The sequence below is a fragment of the Austrofundulus limnaeus genome, unplaced genomic scaffold (assembly GCF_001266775.1).
Source record: "Austrofundulus limnaeus strain Quisiro unplaced genomic scaffold, Austrofundulus_limnaeus-1.0 Scaffold64, whole genome shotgun sequence".
In the NCBI taxonomy this organism is placed as follows: Eukaryota; Metazoa; Chordata; class Actinopteri; order Cyprinodontiformes; family Rivulidae; genus Austrofundulus; species Austrofundulus limnaeus.
This window is the reverse complement of record NW_013952466.1, coordinates 1,161,348-1,170,617: the sequence shown is the minus strand read 5'-3', so window position 1 is coordinate 1,170,617 and position 9,270 is coordinate 1,161,348. Positions and strand designations below refer to the sequence as shown.

Sequence of the window (9,270 nt, the reverse complement as noted above, 5' to 3'; positions counted from 1 at the left end):
TGAAATATCGCGATATTTCAGTGTATCGATATTTTCTTACACCCCTAGAAACAACATAAAATTTGCAGAACGAGTTACGTACAGAAGAAATAATCTGAATAGTGTGAATGCTTTATAGGACTCACACAACTAGGACTTAAATGAAAACTCTGATTTTTGCTTTTAATAAATAAAAAAACATACACTTTGAAATAAAGACTATATAAATCAAATCGAAGCACAAGTCCAGTGTTAGAGTGGCAGACTAAACAAAGGATGCTGCAGGCCCACCGTTCATGTGTGCTCTCTGTAATGATGGGGACAGACTCAGGCTGATCCTGACCTCCCTGTCATTATCTCCCTCCGGAAGTGACCGCTAATACGACCCGACACTCTGTCAACACGTTTAAAAGAATAAAATAAATAAATAAAAATCACTCTCTGATACTAATTTCTGTCTGTTGAACGCAGCCAGACAATGCTTAGTCTGAAAGCTGCTGACTGTAATTCACTCAGTCCTGGTTCGTCTCATCATCTGACTGATGAAAGAGCGCAGGAGCTGCTCTTGGCAGACAGTTTACACACGAGGCAGGTGGTAATGTTTTACCTAAGTGATAAAGAATAGATTTTGCATCAAATCATAGGGCGCGTAATGGCTCACAGATGCTGAAACGGTGAATCTGTAATAGCTTCATCGTTTAGGACAACTTGTAATTTAATTCACTTCATTCGGGTGTTTAGAAACTATCTTAAATACTGCATGTGACTCTGATTATCACAGTCTTAATCTTTGCTTTGTGTAATCACTGTTGTCTTAGCGCACAGAAGAAGGTCATTTAAAGAGGATCCACAAAACAACAGTCCAAGTCTAGCTTTGCTCAGCATTTGTAGGTTGGAAACTTTTGGACATATATTGCAGGTATGTATTCACTTCAGCACTACGCTATCTTTATCCCAGTTGTATTTGTACTTAACGTTTTCAAAGACGTCTATTCATCAGGTTGGATGCCACTCAGTGGAGTAAAACAGGCCATGGTTTAACTAATTAGTTGTCATGAGAGCTGCAGAATTTAAGTGGCAAACTCCAGACACTTGAAACTTTCTTTTCCTTTTTGAGACACATCTCAACCACGTGTTTGAGCAAATTTAACTTCTTAAAGCGTATAAGTCCATGATCCATTTTTAGGTATTACCTCGATACAGTGAGCTCCGACTTTATTTTTTTTCTTTCCGTGATAATATTTAGCTGTCAGACGCAGCAGTTTAATCAGGATCAGGTTTCAGAMCATTGGTTTAAAAATGGCTGTGGCTAAAAAAGGGGAAGAGACAGAAAGTTAGTGGTTTTATCCCAGTTTCTCCCCACTTGTCGTCTAGGGAAGGAACTGAACCCCACTTTGCCCTTGATCTGTCAATCAGCGTGTGAATGTGTGTGTGTGTATGTGTGTGTGCACGCTGGATAAGCTAGATAAACTGGTAGATGCAACACAAGTACAGAAAAAGAACATATAATCCAGTCAAAAACCAAAAATCTTCTCAGAATGATTCATAAAAAAGCAAAAGGTTATATYCAATCCAATAACAGACAACCCAATGCATCAAGTTCATTTAAATTCATTCTAAAAAAAAAACACAATCTAAAAAAGATTAAAGGCCAGAGTTTTAGACTAAGACATGCTGGAAACTGTCAGAGTTGTAATTATWTTAATAAACTTTGAAAATAACTGTATTTTTAATCTCATGCAATATTGTGAGGTGTCTCATTCGAGGATGTTTTATGTGAATAACTCTAAGCTACAGCCACATCAAATTTCAACTCAKTATCTGTAAAACTGACTGAGTTGTAACCATTTATGGGTTGGTTAATGTCGATTAGCTGTGGTGGCCATCATGAATTGGATTGGATCTAAAAGTTAATCAGTTGTAAATTTCCATCCAAAGTTTTCTTTCTGAAAGTTTCAGTAAAATCTGCCCAGTCGTTCATGAGATATTTTGCTAACAGACAACAAGGTAGACTCCAGAAGATACTGCCAAAACTTTAAGCAATGATCAGGTGTAGTGAGATGCACTTAGAATATATGTTGTGAATAACTCAACTACAACTGCACCAACTTTTAGCTCAATACCTATAAAATGAATTGAATTATAGCAATTTTTGTGTTTTATAATTGAGTTGGCTGTAGCCACCATCTTGAATGGAGTTGCCGCCAAAAGTTAATCAGTGTTAGAATTACATCCAGTGACAACTTCCTTAAAGTTTCATGAAATAATTTTGGGTGGATTTTGAGATATTTCGCTAACAGACAGACAGAGCTGACCGCAAATACATAAAAGCAACATCATTAACAAAGATCTTGCACAATCTATTAGCCTTCAGTATATATATGTTTTGGATTAGTTTTAGCTACTACCACACCAAATTTTAGATGAATATCTGCAAATTTGACTGAGTTATAGCCAATTTAATGTTTTAAGGTCATTTGGTTGTGGCAGCCATCTTGAATCCGGTTGACTTTAAAAGTTAATCGGCTCTAGATAAAGAGCCAGCGATAAAAAAAATGAAGAATAAAACTATTTATATTGTGGCATCATGGAAACTAAATCATAACATTTTCTCAAATACCAGGAGACCTAAATGTTTCTAAGTGCTGATGTTATTATGGGACTTGTGTAAGCAGTTGTTGCCTTCATCTAAAGATAGTTCCATTGTTTAAAACAACCTTGACACGTGCCGGCACGTGCTTGTTGATCGCTGTCCTTCTGTGGTGCGTATCAGCGACAACAAACCGCACGTCCCTGATTTGATTGTTTACAGAGGAGACTGTCATTTGATGAGCTCAGCAGCTCTGTGTGTGTGTGTGTGTGTTACACTGCAAACCGAGCTGATGAGCTCATAACTGATACGAAGGAGTGAGTTTAGGCGGTGCGGCTCAGTTTGATGATTCAGCGTTGGGCACTGTTGACCCGTGGCTGAGCATCAGACAATGATGAGCTGTGCTGATTTCAGCAGCGGGCCGGCCTCTCTTTCCAGCCGGTGAAGACGCGATCGGACCGGCATGAAAGCTGCAGCGCGGCACCATACAGAACAGTTAGCATTTAAACTTTAAAGAAACACAGTTTAATTTAAAAGTAATTGACTTCAAACTTGAGCTCCGTGTAGATATTATTTTCTGTCGTTCAGTGCAGGGTCTGTGGGGTCAGAACCCCACCTGAGTGTCCTTCCTACTGATTTGTTATGATCCAACCCTGTCATCAGTAACGTCTATTTTTTACCACTGCATGTATGTTAATCATACCAACTGTGTGTGCATGGACGTGTTTGAATGATCAAAACAGCTGGGATTTTTAACTGTTGGCAGCAGTGAAGCACGTAATCCATGTTGTGGAGTCTCTGCATGTGTGTGTGTTTGGGAGTGTCTCACAGTAGAGACGTCCTGATGCATCCCAGTAATCCAGGTAAAAAAATCAAAAAGAAAAAAATTGTATAGGTCTTCTGGACGGGTTCTTCTCTAATGAAACGTTTCGTCTCTCCTCAAAGAGACTTCTTCAGTCTGAGAGTTTCAGGCAAAATTCTGGCTTTTAAGCACTGCCTCCATGTGACTGATACTCACATCACATGGCTATCGTTGACACCTAATTAACAGCTATTGTTAACAGGGGCTGGAGTGATACTGGCAATAGAAGCACTGTAGGAGGGGGACAACTGACAACGGAGGCCTCCACCTCTGTTTAATGATGGACGGTCTTTCTTCACAAAAATGGCTTCTTTTACTCCTCTCTCAAACCAACGTTCCTCTCTATCAATGAGAACATCCTCATCTCTGAAAGAGTGACCGCTGGCCTGTAAATGAGTGACAGGCTATGCTATTGCCAGTATCACTCCACCCCCTGTTAACAATAGGTGTTAGTTAGGTGTCAACGATAGCCATGTGATGTGAGTATCAGTCACATGGAGGCAGGGCTTAAAAGCCTGAATTTTGCCTGAAACTCTCAGACTGAAGAAGTCTCTTGGAGGAGAGACGAAACGTTTCATTAAAGAAGAACCCGTCCAGAAGACCTATACAATTTTTTTCTTTTTCACAGTAGAGACGTGCGTGTTATCTATTAAAGGCACAGTGTGTAGGATTTGTTGTTTTCAGCGACATCTAGTGGTTGAGTGGTTGAATCATCCTCCCTGGTCCTCCCCCCGTTTCCAAACACAAAGGAGTTGCTAAGGTGTCACTCAGGTGTCAAAAACCTTTGATAATTCCAACTGCGATGTCTACCAGCAGCTTCAGGGCTAGTGATGTTTCAAGTGGTAAGATTATGAGCTTTAATAAGTAAAATTATCCCAGCTACAATGACAGACAACAAATATTACATTTATAGTATTACAACTAAAACCGTTTTTGACGCCGCCACCGCAGTTTGTCCTTCATGAGCCTTCGTAGACAAGATGGCGGCTGCCTGTAGTGGYGACCCGCGACCATGGAGATATAAACAGCTTTTTATAARGKWAAAAWWAWWAAAMAMRRKSTYTKTSTSYRMWRWKWWKASRWSWTKTTTTTTTWTTWTTKTCATTAGTGATTATCTCAATTTCGGCTAAAAGAATTGACAAAGTCCTACACACTGTGCCTTTAAAGCATGAAATGGGGGAAAGATTCTGCTTAATTTAGGGCTGGGGTGAGGCAGCTATTCAACCATCGTTCTGATCACTTAAATATTGACAAGCTTTGAAGCGACGGACACGTGATCAGTATCAACAGAACGTTGATAGAACGTTGATCATTTCTTGAACTCAGATCCAGAACTGTACGGCATTCTGAGGGATGTAGAGGCCTCTCGTGGCTCAACTAAGAAGGATGGCGGCATTATCTTGAGAGGAAGTTGTGAATAAATAAATGGAAAAGAGAAAAGAGTTTGGCAGGATTATTCTGCCTTTTTTTCCTCATAAACCTTATTTCAAATGGGTAAAACCAAAAAACTAATTAATAATGCTTATATTGCCCAGCCTTACCTACAACATCCATCATTAAATGATTCTTTGGGAGTTAATGTAAATGAACATCATCAGAGTTTTTATAAGTTTTTAATTTCCCCTTGGGATCAATAAAGTATTATCAATCTATTTTTGTAAAAAAAAAAACTGTGCTACAAAACAGCAAATTTCTCAACACAGCTCACTCGCAGACGATATCAGCCCCAACTTTTGATTTTAAGGCTCTCCGCGGCTTGATTTCCTTCCCCGAAATGACTGTCTACTTTACGGCACGTTCTGATAGAGTTCAGAGGATTGTAGTGCTGTTAGAAATCAAACATTAGCTACGTTTACATGGACATAAGTAATCGGATTAAAAGGTCGTTCGGAATAAAAATGCGTCATGTAAACAGCCCGTTCGGATTATTCTGATCCGATTGAGCTCGATCCGAATGAATTTTTAATCCAAATGAAAAGGGTGGGTTATGCCGATTGATAATCGAAATGACGTTCATGTAAACACTTAATCGGATCATCTTATTCTGATTGTAGAAAACTGACCTGTGTGCGCATGTCTGCTGACTTTCATTCACCCGGTTCTGCTCTTTTAGAGGAGGCGCACAGAACTTTCCCTCCTCACTCTCTTAACAGATGAAAAGGGAAACAAACAGCAGACGATGCTTCACAAAAAATAAAAATAAAAAACACGTATTGCTTCATCTGCAGCTCAACCGGGAAGTAACGACGTCTCTATCGTTATTAAAAGCTAACACGGGTCCGTCCTGAGCGCACAGAGGAGCTTTGTTTACATTTGTGACACGGAAGTACAGCTGAAAGTTTACAATACTGCGCATGTTCGGACTTTTATTCTGAATAAAAGTCCGATGCATGTAAACACTTTTCATGATCGGATTGTGTCCATGTAAACAGTACAATCGGATTATTTAATCCGAATACATTTAAATCAGATCAAAACATTTTGTGCATGTAAACATAGCTACTGATGCATCTCAATTGCTGTGAAACTTCCAAGATAAATGGTTTATTTTGTTTCCCTACTGTTGAAGTTGGTTCAAATTATCAGTACATTCAACTCACAGCTAAACTTAATAAAGACAAAGAGCAGTTTAGCTTAAAGTAGTGTAAAATGGAGCAGAAACGGGAAAGCTTCTTCTTAGCCCTTTGATAGAGTTCTCATTACTGGTACCAAACCTGATCCACTTTGTGTATACAAAACAAGAATGAGTGGGTAAATCATGGCCTCTGACATGTGTACTCTCAACCATGGAGGCACATGACGARTAAATTTACAAAACCATCCATTCCCATCGGCTGATCGAGGAAACTTTTTGAGTTGGGGGATAAATGACCCTCATGGTTCATCCTCATACGATGCGCAACGTTGTCCCACTCTCCAGTCCAATAACATGCTGTCATCTGGATGTTGTTACGGCGCTGGACTGGGGGGAGTTTTCTCAAACACCTTCAGCTTCTGCCCTGTTCACCTCACATGTTATTCAGCAAGAATGTCATTACCTAAGTGAAAAATGGTTGTGTGCAGGGGAGGGTGTTTGGGTTTGTGGATGGGTTCACGGAGATGCCTGCCTCCCTGCGTGTGTGTGGKGTCTGCGTGGAAACGACCCAAACAAGCTTTTTCCACGAGTCTATCAAATGTGGTCATTTAAGGTGTTGTACTCTTGTGTGTAATAACTGAATTGTGAGGTTTAACCATTTTAATCATGGAGATTAAGTTGGTTGGCTGCTGATTCAAACCAGATGCCTTTTGCCCAGACTTTGGACCGTGTGCCAGTACCTCGTCTCAATGATTCCCAAAATGCATTCTGTTTAAAGAAATAAATTTCCCAAGGGAGGTAAGAATTCTGTCATCTAAGCGTGAGTTCATTTGTTTGTAGCTTTGGAAAAATATCTCATGAAGCAGTGAACAGATTTTAACAAAACTCTCAGARCCTAATCATTGGTTGTGCATTTACAACTAAATAATTTTTGGAGTCTACCACAGCAAACACAAAAATAGCTATACCTCAGTCTAGGCTTGGGTGCTATGATGGTAGTGTGGTACATTTTGGTGTTGACGTGGTGATGGTATTTAAAAATTACGATGGTAAATGAACCCGCCAGCCCTAAATTGTATTAAAGGCCAAACAAAACCGGAGTTATGATCAATGGTATATGCCTCGTTTTTTGGTGTTTTTTTTCCAAATATGACCATCCTGCTTGATGCGTATTGCTGGCATCAGGAAACACGAGTCTCTGTAGCTGCGTTTCCATTGACCATGGAAATGCGCGAATTGGAATTTCGAAAATAAATTCACTCAATGGAAACACGTAAATCTGGAGAAAAATTACGTTTTTCGACAAATTGGTTTTGCGCTAGGAAGATGTGGTATTCCGGTCGTATCAAAATTGGTGTATTTCGCAAAACTGCAATGGAAACACTTTTTTGCATCACGGGAGTCACGTGATCAAGAACCGGCTGTTTCTACTGGCGAAAAGGTGACGAAGAAGAAGATAACAGGAAGTAGTAGTAAAATCACCGAAGTAGTAAAAGAATGTATTAAACTCACCAACTACATTTTCCCAAAAACGCGGCATACGTAGCCGCTCCCAAGTAGGGGCTTGTCACTCGGAAACCTCGATAAGACGCCGACATCTCCTCTGATGATGAGCGCTAGTGTCTTGGTAGCAATATGCTTGCTATGTGTTTACATCCATTGCCGCCATGTTTGTAATGACTAATCGYGAGAACAAGCGTATTCACGTGTGACTTTAATAATGTTTCTTACTTAATGGAAACACCGCAATTGCGAAACTGTGTTTTTCAACATTAACAGAATATCTACAAAGTTTTGTGCACATTTGCAATGGAAACGCAGCTATTGAAAAAGACAGCTGAATCTGCCGTCAGTCTCAAGCCAAAAAACATAACCCGACCTCGTTTCTGACCATGAAGCTGAAAGATGCAAAAGTTGAGTGAAGTTTGGCGGCAAGAGCGGGAGACAGTAACTCAACACTCCACAGTCCATAAAACCCCAAGCTCCGCCCCTTTCTGCCCTGCCCCAGTAATATACCGCACAAGAGTTATCTTGAGAAAAAATGTCGTACCAAAAAGACCAATACTGCCTAAACCCCACCTCAGTCAATTTTTAAAATATTAAGCTAACATTCTGGTGTATTAGTTTTGAATCATCCCTAATTTATACTTCAAGCATTAAAAAATCATGAGATATTGTCATTTCCTGTGCAATTGTGCCTAACCTAAATTTAAAAATCTCCATCTCCATCTTCTTCCTCTTATCCGTAGTCAGGTCGTGGAGGCAACAGGTACCCCGAAGTGTTCCCAGGCCAGAGAGGATACATAATCCCTCCAGCAGGTCCTGGGTCTTCCCCGGGGCCTCCTCCCAGTGGGACGTGCCCGGAACACCTCTAAAGGGAGGCGTCCAGGGGACATCCTGATCAGATGCCTGAACCACCTCAACTGACTCCTTTCAATGCGGAGGAGCAGCGGCTCTACTCAGAGCTAATCCCAGGATGACGGAGCTCCCCACCCTATCTCTAAGGCTGAGCCCGGCCCACCCTACGAAGGAAGCTCTTTTCGACTGCTTGTATCCTGGATCTTGTTCTTTCAGTCATGATCCACGCCTCATTGCCATAGGTGAGGGTTGGAATGAAGACAGACCAGTAAATCGAGAGCTTTGCCTTTCGACTCAGCTCTTTCTTCACCACGACCGACCGAAGCAACACCCTCATTACTGAGGTCGAGGCCCCAATCTGCCAATCCATCTCCCGCTCCATCCTACCATCACTCGAGAACAAGACACCAAGATATTTAAACTCCCACACTTGAGGCAGAGACTCCCCCCCAACCCGGAGGAGGCATTCCTCCATAAATTTWAAAAAAATGTTACAAAAAATCTAAATTGTCATATTTTTTAATAAGCTAAAGAGTGTTTGTTTAATTATCTGGCATGAGATGATATATATTTATTTAAGGAGGCTTCTTAGTTTAGTTTCTTGGTATTGGCTTGTTCATTTTTGGGGGCTCGGCCCTTCCAAGCTAAATCAAACCATACTTTAGTTACCCCAAAACAAGACTCGTAAAGTGTACCCCCTCTCGCTTGGGTTCTCATAAAGTTTCGAGTACATCTAAACAATTGGCAGAGTTCTGATCTGASCTCAGATAAAGAGAACTTTAATATTTCATTATAAAACCCTGGGGCTTACAGGGTTTTTGCTTCAAATATGTTTTGCAGTGGTCAGCAAACATAGCCTCATGCACGCACACACACACACACACACACACACACACACACACACAC

General features: G+C 40.6%; 1 protein-coding gene across 4 annotated transcripts in view; it reads left to right on the top strand.

Moving 5' to 3' along the window:
- Positions 1 to 9,270, top strand: part of eva1aa (eva-1 homolog A, regulator of programmed cell death a) — a 330,537-nt gene that overhangs the window by 310,712 nt on the left and 10,555 nt on the right. The window contains exon 1 of one of the 4 annotated variants that reach the window (XM_014009983.1): positions 811 to 898. The exons of the other annotated variants lie outside the window; for them this stretch is intronic. The gene's annotated coding sequence lies outside the window, so the exon portion shown is untranslated. Of the gene's footprint in view, positions 1 to 810; positions 899 to 9,270 lie in introns of those variants that run through there. 4 annotated transcript variants of the gene reach the window in all.